Genomic DNA, 14,912 nt, shown 5'->3' with positions numbered 1-14,912 from the left:
AAATACTATTGTTTACTTAATTGATATTACGTTCCACATAGTACTTTCTTTTTCACGAAGGATCTTCCGCTTTATATTGAAATGTCAGTCCCAAACAAGCCCAAATATAAATAAAGCTCAGTTTGTTTTAATTACACAAAAACCTACAAAGGGTGTTCGGAAAATCCTCTCATTTTACAATGAAATTTGATCTATACGCCTAGGTCCCCTTTCATCTTTTGTATACAACACTAACGAGTAAACTTGTATTTGTATAATATTTTAGTTTAATACCAATTTGGAAGTTAGTATCTCTGTTTATAATTTAAAATTCATAGAGTTCTTTCATAAATTGTACACTCTAAACGTATTTTATAAAAGTTTCGGATGGCGGACCAGTGTAGGAGTATGTAAATTGAATTATAGTATGACTTGCAAGATTTATTTTATTGAGGTTATTTTACTGAGATACCTACTTGCTTTGCAGAAATTGTATAATATTTTAGGAATATGGTAAGTAGTATTTTCTTGTCTTGTTTGATGTGGCGGGTGCAGTAACTAGAGAAGACGCGAAGTTCATTCTTTAAATGTACGTGTATCGTACACAATTTTAACTTTTGAAAGTGACTTCTCAAGAATATTTTTGTTATTATCAGATTAAGTACTGGTACCGTACGTGCCACGTGGACATTTATGATATTACTGTATATGCTTTCAAGTATTTAATTTTACTAACGAAGTTTACTAACTTAATTATTATTTTGTTTTCAGGTAACATATGAATAAAAGGAGTAAGTTTACCTCTAGATTTACGATGGGTGTAGCATAACTGTAATCTATTTCTATTCATAAATTCGGAAAGATATTTTCGAAATAATTATTGATATTAATGTTATTAAAGAAACCTCAACGATTAATGTAGTGAGCTGCATAACGTCAACTGTTAGTTTTGTTTCTTTAATTAATTTTATGTATATGTTACAACAATAATATGTTTTAGGCCTAACAGATTCTGCAGTAGCTTCTAGGCTGGTTTTACAAGATAGCAGCTTGAGTTATCAAAGGATTTAGAAACCAAAGCAAGCTCTCCAATCAGACAAAGTGGCTGGATTGTTATTTATGCAATGAAATTACTTTACTCTGTCATAAGGATAGAAACAATGAGATTTTCGATTACATTTGGCGCTTCTTATCATTCCAGGACCTAAAATTCATTTACATTTCTTTGAAGAACACGGTAGTTTTAATAAATATTGAACAATTACACTTACACGTGTATCATTAAATATTTTCGCACAGTTAATAATTGGTTTACAAAATTATTTCCAAGAAAGTATACTTAGAGACTTTTTTGTGGGTAATATACACATAGAATATCATGAATAAGGCCGCTAATACTTCATTTATTTATACTATGAAAAGAGCGAACAATGTAAGAGTCCATCCGGCATCCTTTGAAAAGTTTTATTACGTAGTTTCTTGAGAACTCTCAATATCGATGTTAGGTGTAAAAGTTGTGGAGTTTTCCGGATAAAAATCCGATAGTTGCCCGGCTTCTAGTTGCCCCGGGGTGAAGGAACAGAGTACCTTCGAGACTTTGTAAATATAATACGTCATTGCGAGTTAATACTGCTCGATGCTTTGGGATGCAATCGCTTCTTTCTTTTTATGTATCTAAAGTTTTGCGCTTTTGACGCTATAAAGTTGAATGAGGAAGCTGTAAGGTGCTGTAAGCGATTTTTCTTTTATAATCTCGATCAAAGATTTCTTAGTTAAGGTACAAGAGTTCTGTGAATCGTGGAATGATGCAAGTTTCTAGGAACAAGTATCGTGTATAGAATTCTACTCCGGTGCCTCTGTAAAGCGAAATGAACAATTTACGTATTTACTTTGACCCGTTTCTATAAATTTTAGCGTCAGGGTTTCCTATATTAGATTACTAAAGATCATCATGAACAAAGATCATATTTTAATGATATTTGTCTCCCGGTATTTAACTCTAAATTTACTTTGACATGTGTATTATTAAAATATGTTTTTCTATCGATAAATACTAAGCAAAGGTGAAGAACAGTTTTAATCTTAAAATGTTATTATTTTTAAGAATTGTTAGCTAGAGTTTAGTTTTGAAATTGTAAACTTAAATCGAATAGAAACTGGACGCCTAGTCATGGTACAGGAAAAACTTCTGGGAAGTTTGTTTTAAAATTTATACGTAAGAGTGGATTTTAAAAATATAATTGTGTATGTTTTATGAACTTAGGAATGTAGCTGATCAAAAAAATTACAAAGACACTAAAGGACATCTCAACAGGAATAAAAAGAAATTTATAAACCAGTTCAAATTCAAATCCATATAATTTGATATATTTTCCCATTACATAGAAATCATAAAACCTCATTATAATTTTGCTTTAATACTGCCGAAATTGCAGAGGTCACCGACCTGACTTAATTTATCGGATTTCCATGAGACAGAAAGAAAATGGATTTTTGTGAATTTTATAACACAATAAGGCGGTATATCTTCGAATTTCCTGAATGAATGAGTATTGAAGATCTTTTTGGTGGAACACAATTTAATTCTGTACTGTAAATGTAATCACGTAGGGGGTGACGTAGGGCATATATACAATAAATTCTTTCGCGCGGTATAATGTTACGATTTTATACTTGCATTAAAAGTTTAATATTATGGTAGTTCAATTTATGATAAAGTCACACTAATGTTTTAAATTCGAAAGTACACTTTTACGCAATTAATTTTTAACGATTTATAATCATTTTTAAATAAATAAAATAAAAACATTTATTTACCTCTCTCACAAGTCACAAGGGTTAAAATTTTTACAAATAATGAATAATACTTATACATAATATATATTATAAAACATAATATTTTAAAGGAAGGATTAACTTTTATCACCGTGAAATTAAAATATTTAATCGCTCAAGGGCGTAATTAGAAAACTTTATTTCTAGGCTCGCTAATTTTAGCCTAACAGGAAAAGGACGATAATCGAAATTGGTTGGACAAAGTTTACGTAAACGCGATCTTGGCATTTGATTAATTAACCCTAATGCTGTAAGTTTAGTCACACAGTGTGTGGTTTGTATGTATGTATAGGTGTTTTCATTAAAATGATTGATTATTTAAGTTCGTATTAATTGCCACTTTAATTAATAGTATCATAATTACTGTTCTACTGTTGCTTGCGAAAAGATTTATTAAGAGTTAAAAGTTGTTTGTGATCTTTATTACTTCTTTTAAATATAATTTAATAATTCACATTTTACTAAAAATCAGAGAAATTACAACGCAAAAATCAATATTTCTTTTTTTGGCCCCTAATTCAAATAGCTTGCAATCGATATTTACGACTTGTTATTAAAAAAAAAATCGAATACAAGAACTCTTCCTGAATTTAGTAGCCAATGTCTATATTCGAAGCATAACTATTCAAAGATAACAAACATATTATTTTAGTTATCTAAATGCCCGCCTGAAGCTAGAATTCACTCGTGTAGAATTTGTATCGAATATATGTTTCGAGAGTTTCGTTTGTAAATGGGCATCTCGATATATATTCGTGCATATGCTATTACTAAAAATAGAGCACACTTAAAATAGCGTAAAAAATTGTATTTGAATATTAAGTTGGCAAGGTTGTATGTCTGTTAATACCTAGCTTTAACCAATCATATCTCTTCATTTAGTTTGAATTTTGAAGCGTTTAGCGTTAAAAGTTTGTTAAAAGCGATACTATTGGTTATTTATAAACATATTTCTCGCTACACCTCCTCGCACATTATTGGTGGAAAGATACCCTTATCCTTCTTTAAATATTTCATCTATTTCAATGCTAGCGGAGACGACGTCACGCATCCAAAAAAACAAAATACAACATTCGTGTATAGCGAATATCGCCTAGGAAGATGTAAGAGATATCTCGTAACGTTATAATATTAATGTGGGACATACGTTCTAATTTATTTTACTTGTCCTTGAATCGTTTCCTTTTTCCTAATCTAATAAAGAAGCTTTTATCTAAATTGGACGTTGCCTTTTCGTCATCGATTCTCCAAGTAATTAATTGTTGCTGATACTATTAGTTTTGGAATCAATCCAGAATCGTTGGGATTGGTTTATAGATCTGATTATGTTAATATGCTTTGTGTCCGATTTATAATATTAACACAACTGTAAATTCCGGAGTTTATGGAAACGTGGGGTGGTATTTATGGAAGACTGTTGTTGTTTTTTTTCCTGTTTCTAAAGTTTTTATGTAGAAAGTTTCGATAATAACACGATTATATACGTCGAGAAAATATTAGCCGATAATTTTATTAACTACATTAATTTATATGCATGGTCGTTCGCATTCAAAATATGAGCCATGGCCAGGCCATATTTATCCTTAAATTAGAATAGTGACACAATACATTAATACACAAGTATCTATACTTAATACACATACAGAAGATGAGAAAATTATATCCATCATTCTTTTATCGTGCCTTTCGTCAAACATTTTACACCCACATACGATAAAAACTTATCCCATATATTTTTTACGGCGGCTCGAGATAATTCACGTATCAACATCACTAGTTCCACAGAACTTTTATGTTGACTACTAAGTATAGTAAGGCTAGGTGTTATTTTTTGCTAAAAGGCTAGTTTTTGTAAACAAAATGTGTGTAAATAACAAAAAAATATTCGGCAGTTTTTGTTATATAGTCTTTTGTAGTTAAATTAGCATATGGGTTTGTTAAATAAGGCGACCTAGATAAATTGGTAAAATTTTGTAGTATCGAAACTACTGAGAATGCATTCAGAACTATCGTGAAAATGAATAGACCGTAATCCAAATAAATACAACAGAACAAGATCGATTTGTTAGCTGCCAAACGTCTCGGGGTTTACTAGATGAGGTTACTTCTATCTTACAGGAGGAAAAGCTTTATAAAGGAGGGGATAGCATTACTTTATTATTCTATTAAAATTATACTTTCCTCTATTAGTCAGCCCTATTCGGTTTTATTATCCTTCCTGGGTATAGTAATGTTATGTTAGATATATTTTTTAAGTTCAGCAAAAAGCTTAAGTAAACAACGTTTGAAAATTAATTGTTTGTTTTAAATAGAAAACTGATTCGTGTAATGTGTCCAAAAAACTGTTAGAAAACGTTATATTTTGTACAGTCGTACCGACATTGCATTACTCTTGAGATTTGATTTCTATCCTGACTGTGCCCATCCCCAACGACCTGTCATATAAAGTAAATTCTTCAATTACAGATCTAGCGATTTTGAACAGCATCCAAAAGATCCTGACGCAGCCGGAATAAATCCTAAAAAATATTAGATAGCCCTGCACTCACGGATATTCCAGGATCCTTTCCAGCACTGAGTAAGGGTCATGAATCATTTATAGCTAAGAAAAGCTAACTGGGATATCAATAAATCTTGTAGACGCGGCTAGGAAGTTGAACGGAAAAATAATTGAAGAGGTTTGATCTATCGCAACGTTCTGGTGTGGAAATTGTTATAACTAGATGCTATTACAGATATCTGAATGTTGGTACAGAATCGTCGCGAAGAGTTCTCGAGAATTCTATTTTCCGCTGCGCATTTTTTGAAGTTCGTCGTGAGCTATTTGTATTATGATTCGCTGTCTCAAGATTGAAAAGGTTTACGTGCTTTGCTTTATTCAGAAATGTAAACTAATTATTTTTTACTTTCAAATATCTACATTCTTGACGACGCGACGTTTTATCACGTTTTGTATTAATTTAGTTACCTATGTATATAAAATGTTACAAGGGATTCACTTGATATATATTTTAAAATGAGTTATGAACTATATTTTTTGCTGTAAAAATAAAATTTATTGATACGCGAGTAAAAGTGACGTGAAATCATTTGGGAATATCATTTTTATCAAACCAACCAAATTGAAACTTCAAATGGAACCTTAATATTGCTATAAATTAAATATTAACGTCATACTCCACTATTATGTACCAAAAGCTATCGGGGATTTTAGGAGCTCTGATTAAATTTGCAAATCCGTGGAGACTGAACTTTGGCTGTCACATAAACGCTCGTATTAGCTTTAAAAGTGCTGGATGTATGGCAGTGTTCACTGCAAATACAGTGTTCCCGCCAAAAAGCGACGTGAATAAGATAAAAGCATTCACTACCACTTCGCGAATATTGTCACTTTGACATGCGTAGGCACTATTCGAAGCATTTGCAGAGATTTCATTTTTGAAATATTTCTCGTGTTACCTAGCGGGATTTGTGATATTTTTGTTTGTCGTTTATGTGATTGTCGGATTTACAGTGTTTGGTATGTTTTGTTTTATTGTAGTTTTATATATGAATTGAATCGAAGTCTCATACACAGGCACACAATCAGAGTAAAAGTGTATCGATTTTACTGCTTTTGGTATGTTAAAATATTTACGCTCAACCCCCTGATGAACATGAAATAATATGTTCCGAGTTATTATTATATGTTCTGAGTTATTATTATACATTCTTTATATTAAAATATATTATATAAAAATCAAACCCGTTTTCCTTTGTCACGGCATCACGCGTGAACGGGTGGACCGATTTCGATGATTCTTTTTTTATTAAGTATATTCCTTGAAGTACGAGGATGGTTCTTTTGTAGAGAAAACGTAAATATGTACCACGGGCGAAGCCGGGGCGGACTGCTAGTTAAATATACATGTCTATGTGCCATTATTAATCAGAATTTAATGAATGATTTTGCAATGTACCTATAGATATGTAAGTGTAAATGATAATTAACTGTATTATTCTATCATAGAACCACTTGAAAATAATCTAGCAAAGACAAGCCCTTGTTAAGGGCTGAGAGACTTATTAGCAGCCTTTTGTTCTGACCCCACGTCTTAAGTATATCACTCGAGCACAAAGGGCAAATGTGGTGTCGTATAATTTTCATAGGTTAAGTAAGGAAAAGGGATATCGCTCTTGTGTGATAAGCCTTAATAGTTCTACGTTTTGTTATAAGAGTGTTATGAACATATTTAATTAATGTGGAGTATCTAAAATCTGTATTTATTGATTAAAAAGCAACCCTCTTCCCGTATATTTATTTGTATAAGTTCAGACTGCGCAAGAACATAGTGAAGGTTATTCGTGGATAATGTTGCATTCCATACTTGGAAATATATTATTGAAGTGTGGTTTATTTTATAATATTGCCAGTATGCAGGCCCCAATCATCTCTTTTTTTATAATGATAAAATGGAAATAAATGAAACGATCACACACCCTTTTCTCTGACAAACGGCAAATGATAAAGATGTAGGAAATAGATTTATAGATAACCTTTAGCGAGAAAGAGCAATTCTTTCAAAATAATTCAGATTTATTAGACTGTTCCGTTATACCCGCATACTAGTAATTGAAGAATAAACTTCGCAAGCGCGATCTAGGATTAGCATACCCTTAAAACGTGAGTTGGCGCTTTCTGTTAAAACAATACGCCTTTGAATGGGTAAATTGGCATCCAGCATTACGTCTCGATTTGCATACAACAATGTTGTTATGCGAGAAACAACAGAAGGATGAAACAACTGTTTTTGACTTAATTATATTTTCAAGATGAATGTTTAATTTGCTAGAGTTCTCTCACATTTCATCCTATATTATTGTAAGTAGAAGATGATTGTCTCATGATATATTTTGAAATTTTGAAAGGAAGGTACGTGTATGCGGTTTGTATTTGAATTGGTTGGAATGTCTTATTTTTAAATCGAAATTTTTATTCGTAATAATTGCAACCTTGAAAAATGCTTTTCTGTGAAGTGAGACACACACACAGAGATAAACTCAAAATATCAAACAAACAGAAATTAGAAATATATACCTATTATTACCGTTTTTAATTACAAGCTATAAGTACACATTTTATAATATACAACGCCGTACTCTAAACCTCAAATTTTAATCTATATTCTCCAAGGATAAAGCAAAATATAAACTCACGCCACCGAGACGGGAAAAACATAATTCTCCCGTCTTATTACGTTTGAACGTGACTCTATTTGGTATCGGTAATTACGATACGCATTACTGAGCCACCTTTGCTGTCTATGCGAATATTTTATTAGCTTTATCAAGATGAATATAGGCACATTATATTGAATTTGTTACGCGCTTATGGACTCAATTTCATGGCGATAAGATTGCAAATGGAAAAGGAGGAGAGATTGGGGTACTTTTCCAGAATATATTTAATGATATTATATTTTATATTTGTAAAAATTAAATCAGTTTTTATTATTTAATACAAGCATTAGTCTTTATTCTGATTGCATAAAAAGCATCATTAATGGTAAATTTAAATGAGAAAAACGAACGATATCGGTATTGTTTTATTGTATTATTTTTATAAAAAGCATAGGTAATAAGTCCCTGAGGAATAATTATATGGTGGTGATAGAATTTGAAAAATGAACACAACAACTCATTTAATACAAATCAAAATAATCTTACCTCTTCTAATATTACTACAGATGTTTATGTAAAATTAAGTTTATAATATGAAGAAGAACGGACCAGCATTCTAAAATAACGATACAATTTAAATTTACTGCTTTGAGTTTCGCATACATTGGTTCCATCGTTGTTTTTTGAAACAAGTATACGATTATAATAGTTATCAACAATAAATGCTAGTATCACTGAAGCTAGCGCACGTAAGCTCGTAAATTGTACATAGCGATAAGAGGATATGAAATGAATAGAAACAGATGTAAGGTTTTCAGGTATTAGGGGCCCCGTAGTTTTGAGGCTATAGTATTAAAGGCCCCGTTGTAATACATTTGAAAGTATGACAGTCCGTCAGACAGAAAGAGCTATTGATATTTTTCAGTAAAATTTAACATAAAGAAAAACTTTAACAGTTTGTAAATAGCAGGTTTATATAGAAATCCAATTTATCAGACACATTTCTAAAACAAACTATAAATTGGAAAGAAATTGACTTTATAGACTACGTGATCAGGAAACTAATATCATATCTACTATAATTTAATATACAGAGTTACGTTTAAATTAATTCCAATATAGAAAATATAAGCTGCCTCGAAAGTTTTCATAGTTATTGGATTCTGTACGTAGATTAAAGTTAAATTGATCTAATTAGATTTTCTACGTAAATTAATAAAAACTTCGAGCCCCTAAATCGACAGATCCGTTCCTGGTATCTGGACTCTCCATATTTATGCTTCACGCAAACTTCGTACATAATATCAAGTTATGGTCTAACTGCTATTATATTTTCTATCCATGAATGTTTTATTGTTGGAAATTGTTCAAATAGATGTCCCAAAGAAATGGCTTTATCATACAGTGTACCGGATATGCAGTATTTCTGAATTGTTACATTGAAACTTGGAACTATATTTTTATAGTATTGAAAAAAATTAAGAACACCTTTTAGTATGTGTTTTAATGTAAAAATCAAAATAATATTCATATGTGCATTAAGGAAAGATCTTCAATTATCCCTATATTCCCATTGCATCCACTCTATCTCTCTCATATTCTGTGTGTCTATGTAGATGTACATAATAAATCATACAGTGATAAGTGCATGCTAATGTTCGCAGTTTTTGTAGGCCGTTATAATATGGTTTGAATTGAGTCGACTTAAATTAAAATCAATTCTTCACTCATGAATAAATTAAAACCGCGCTCATTTAATTTTTGAATTGTCAATACTCACTTGAGAATCTAAAAAAGCCGTCAGGCACGGATAAGCGACAGCAATGAACCTAAAAACTATCCACATTAAAGTTCCACATGAAAAGCCAGAAATTTCGTGCGACATAATGTCTAACGATTTAGTTTTAAAATTCAGTTCATGTTGAATTAATGTCACGGGGATTTGCGACCGCTAACAAGCGCCATTTGAACGCAGTACGGAATTTTCTAGATTTCCACAGTTTGGAACTTAAACTTTCGTTTTTGTTTCGAAAATTCGAGATTCGGGACTGATTCTATTTGGCGTTACTCTTTACAGTTGGCTTGTTATCCATTTCTGTGTTACGAAATTCGCTAATTAATGCACACACTTTTTTCATTTTATGGAATGTTTATAGTTCGAAATTTTACGTCAGGGATACGTAACCTATTTCTATAGATATTTAGATACCTGCGTTATGTGTAAAAAGCTAAAATAACTACTACATAGAAGAAAATTATATCTACAAACTAAATAAAATATATTTTTATCATGAGATGTTGTAATGAATTCTATAGGAGGTATTAATCTTACGTATTGAACGTATCAATGCTTCCAGATTCTTTTCCAACGTTAACATTCTAACGAACAAGACGCGGGAAGCCGGTGAAAAAATGAATTTTCCCGCGTAATAAAGCGTAGGCTTACGCGATCATATTTCGGGTTTGCCTCAAGTTCATTTATCGTACACCTCGGCATAATATTACGGTTTTCTACGTGTGATTGATGCTACCTATTTACATGACAGTCACTTTCAAGGGCGCTTTATAGCTGAAATGTATTATATCTAGGTAATCTGAACCCTTTGTTGTGGTGTTTTTTGCTCGTTAACAAAGTTGAGTATTTTTTTGTGTATGCTACAATAGTGTCTAGCTTTTTGTTGAAAGGTTTACGAGCCCTGTTGTAGTTGCGTAATGATAGTTACGAGAAATATGAAAATTGTATCAAGACAAATATATGAAGCTTCGGTATAGTGCTAAACAGATTAAAATATTGGAAACTAATTGTATTCAATCCTGTTGGAATTACTTGGAGGCGAGCAATATAAAGATAATTTGTATAGTACGTAACTTATTACCTACTTCATTTAAGCTATACATATTCATGTCTCATAAAAAAACATTTAAATGCATGGAATTTGTAAGATTCCAATGAAGAAGTTTTGTTCCTACAAGCAGTTTGAATACATTTATTAGGTACCTTCTTCCAAGAGATGCCTACAAATATACATCGAAGCCAGCGTCGTACATTTCCCGGTCTTGCAAAGAATTTCACTCGTTTCTGAGAGTTCTTTAAAGTTTTTCTTGTAATAAGACCAGGTAGCCTGCGTTCGTCTTGAATAATAATGAAATGCGCACAAAACTATATGCATAAATTATGCGACTTGGCATCTTAAGTAAAGGCATGAAAGTAGAAAATTGCGATGTCCGTAGGAATGTCTTGATTTGATGAATAAGACCGTTTGCAGTGGTTTTATGTGTTATTGTTGCGAATAAAAAGATATTAATGTGGAACATGTAAATATGGTTTTAGTCTTGAATATTTCGTGAATCACTTCACGAAATATTCAAGTCTATATCTATCTCTATCTTTTATAACATGAACATTGAACAATATAACTAAGTATAATAGGTATATTGGTTAAAAATGTATAAAATATAAATAATCTAAATCTATTCAGCTGAATAGATTCAGTTGTTATGGAGTTTAACCTTAGCAACATTTGGAAATTTCCGTTTATTTATAGACATAATAATTAAATTGTTTGGCGACGCAAATGCCATATTAATACTCGGTTCTCCGTTTGTCAAGCCAGTGATAAGTCAAGCGTTTGTAACAACAATTAACAAATAAGCGCAATAATCCTCTTGAATATTCAATAAGACGCCATTTGTTAATAATTAAGTGGGATAGTGTGTTGGCCTTATCTTAACGTATGCTGGAAGATGTATAGCCACGTATAGTTATGGATCTATACGCTGGGCATGATGTAACGGTTGTTTTATAGAAAGAAATACTGAAATGTTTAGGATTATTAAGCTTGCAACAACAACTCTGTTGGTGGATATAATTTTTTTTAAAGCAAATCAAATCGATAATTTGTAGTAGGTAAAGTGTGAAATGTGTGTGTATATTAGGAATAATGGTGATGATCACTGCTCAATGAACCTTAGTTTATTGCATTATGTAATTTATTACTAAGGCTATTAGCATTTAAGTGAAATATTCAGCTTCATCTTACATTTAGTGATTGTTTTCCAGATATTACTAATGATTTGAAGAATTATTGTTTATACATTAGGTATATTGACTTGGCCACTTTAACAAAAATATGTATAAAGTTAGAAGAATGCGAGAAATACCTTGACCACATTGAAAAATGTAATGAACATCAACAATCTATAATCTTATTTCATACAACAGTCAACATAAATGCAAAGATATTTATAAAACAGTACCTAAATGTTTATTCAGGACAAAGTGCCTACCTAAAATATTTAAAATTATATAATTCCTCAACTCCTTATCTGTTTCTTTACTGAGTATCTACGCAATAATCTCAGAACTTATAAAATAAACGATCTTTCTCAGGTCCGGAGGCTATTTAGCTTAGGTTTTATTGTTTGTTATTTAGCGCCTCTCATTTCTTTCATTTTCCTTTCCTATTGCCGACTAAATAAAATCTTATTAAAGCTGAAACGTTAATTGGTTCGTAAGGAATTATATTGGCAAATGACTTCGGGGATTTATTCGTTGTAATTGATTTTCAAAGCGATTTATTTATTACTAGCTGTGCCCCGCAGTGCTCTGCTCCTGTTGGTCTTAGCGTGATGATGACCTTATAGCCTTCCTCGATAAATGGGCTATCTAACACCGAAATAATTTTTCAAATCGGACCGATAGTTCCTGAGATTAGCGCGTTCAAACAAACAAACGTGATCGAATTTTTTCTATTCTTTATAAATTTATATTTATAAAGCATTTGAATGCCATAAAAACCAAAAAATATAAATTCAAGAAAAGGTCGTGTTCCATCGTTACAATATTGTATTCACTGAAAAGTGCTTCATATTGGTTGAGATGGTTGTTAAATCATCTCAATAGATGGCGCGCGGTGTGTCCCTTAAGACACATAAAACTGAAAGGATAGAATAAATTCGATTGCTCAGGCGGGTCACGAGTGGCTGAGTTGGTTAGGCATCCGCCCCGGAATGGCGCGAAGGATGCGGGTTCGAGTCCCGCCTCGTGATCGAATTTTTTCTATTCTTTATAAATTTATATTTATAAAGCATTTGAATGCCATAAAAACCAAAAAATATAAAAACAAACTCTTCAGTTTTATAATATTAGTATAGATAATCCTTTTCCTCGATATTTGAAGCTTCTTTAAGATAGCATAGACACTGTTTAGATTAATGTTTCGGTGAAAACAAACACAAGAAAATTCAATTGCAAAAATAACATTTGCTGACTGCAAAGCAGTTCAAACGAATTTTTAAACAACACAAAGCTATTGAACAAAGTGATGATACATATTATTATATGTATTCGCAAATAATTACCTAAACACTGCATTCATAAAACCATTATCTATATATTTCCAGTAGATCGAACAAGTTTTAAAAAATTCTGATTTTATCTGAAACAGCTTCGAATAATTTTATTGTTGTCTTGTGTTAAATTAAACTTGCACAGTCATTCATCTTTTTAGGTTTTAAAATGTCTAAAGTTTATAAAATCACGTGAAAATTGATACATAATATAAATAAATTGAGAGAACAAGCTTCATACTTGCATACGTCACTCCCTGAAGATTCTTATTTGAAAAAAAAATGTCATACCGACCAAAATAGCTATAGAACTAAACCTATGTTATAATGCTATAGAGTTTTTCTCAGAAAAAGTCACAGAAATCTCTAGTAAATTAAAATAAAGAATAATTCAAAGATTGCGTTAAAAATAAATAAAAGGGTATTTCTTAATTAGGAAAGTTACGATAACGTCGAACCTAATTGAGTTCGAGTTTGTTGTTAATTATTAATTCTTTAAGCCGTTCGCTCTTGTTCATTTGTGAACTTCTCAAATTAAAGATTTATTCAGATTCTGTTTATATTATTTTGTTACCTTTAATAATTTCTATTTGTTCCAGGTATATATCCAGCCCCCCTAGCCAAGTGGCTTTCTGTTAGCGTAGCGTTCAATAGAATAGACTACGAATGTATGAGAATGACGTAAGCTGTAGATATAGACTACGAATGTATGAGATTGACGTAGGCTGTAGATAAACGTATCTACAGCTTACGTCATTCTCATACATTCGTAGTCTATTCTATTGAACGCTACGCTAACAGAAAGCCACTTGGCTAGGGGGGCAGGGCTGCCATCGCAACGAAATAAATTTTGTATGTAAATAGCTTAGTATTTATCTACTGTTTTCGTGATAGTATAAAAGCAGACAGTTACCTAAATGTGTATAAACATTTTCTTTAGAAAGTAAAAGTTATTTTTAAAAGATTATATTATATGGAAAAGCGGCTTTGTCTATTGAACTCAGATCCTCGTTTCATAAACTTATACAAAACTTTATTAATTATCTTAGCTAAGAAACACTCCATGTAATGTAGGTATTTACTTCTATTGATGGACACCTATATAAAACCAAAAGTAATTAATCAAATAAACACGTACCCATAATACCCCGTAAGCCGTGAATTACTCACAACAAACATCTAAATCCAATCACATCCGAAAGAAAACTACTTTGGAAACTTTGCAAATAAAGTGTTACATGAAACCTGATTACATAACTAAACAAGCCTCTGACACCTCGACATTACAATGCGAACTTACTGGTGATAGATGAAGTAATCTTGTTTACGTTAATACGACTAGTTATTTTAACGAATGAAGTAGTAAGGGTTTTTACTGAATGAAGTTACGGCATTTTATGTGTGGGTTGTTTGATGAACCTACGTACCAAGTTTATAAGTAAAACCTGGGAAAAGAGGTAAAACTTTGGAAAAGCTACGCAAGTTTTAACGATGTTCTTTTATTGGCCCATTTTATACATAGGTATTGTTATTTCACAATCCGTATATTTATTAGGGTTAACACAATTACAATTATTCATATCATTACA

The 14,912-nt window shown here is 31.5% G+C and overlaps 1 protein-coding gene across 3 annotated transcripts in view; it reads left to right on the top strand.

Annotated features, from left to right (window-relative positions):
- Nucleotides 1-14,912, top strand: part of LOC123695159 (inactive angiotensin-converting enzyme-related protein-like) — a 151,920-nt gene that overhangs the window by 99,908 nt on the left and 37,100 nt on the right. Inside the window, exon 1 of one of the 3 annotated variants that reach the window (XM_045640907.1) lies at nucleotides 14,147-14,175. The exons of the other annotated variants lie outside the window; for them this stretch is intronic. The gene's annotated coding sequence lies outside the window, so the exon portion shown is untranslated. Of the gene's footprint in view, nucleotides 1-14,146; nucleotides 14,176-14,912 lie in introns of those variants that run through there. 3 annotated transcript variants of the gene reach the window in all.

Source organism: Colias croceus, chromosome 10, assembly GCF_905220415.1.
Source record: "Colias croceus chromosome 10, ilColCroc2.1".
Classification (NCBI taxonomy): Eukaryota; Metazoa; Arthropoda; class Insecta; order Lepidoptera; family Pieridae; genus Colias; species Colias croceus.
The sequence above is the reverse complement of the archived record's forward strand: the minus strand, read 5'-3'. Positions and strand labels throughout refer to the sequence as shown.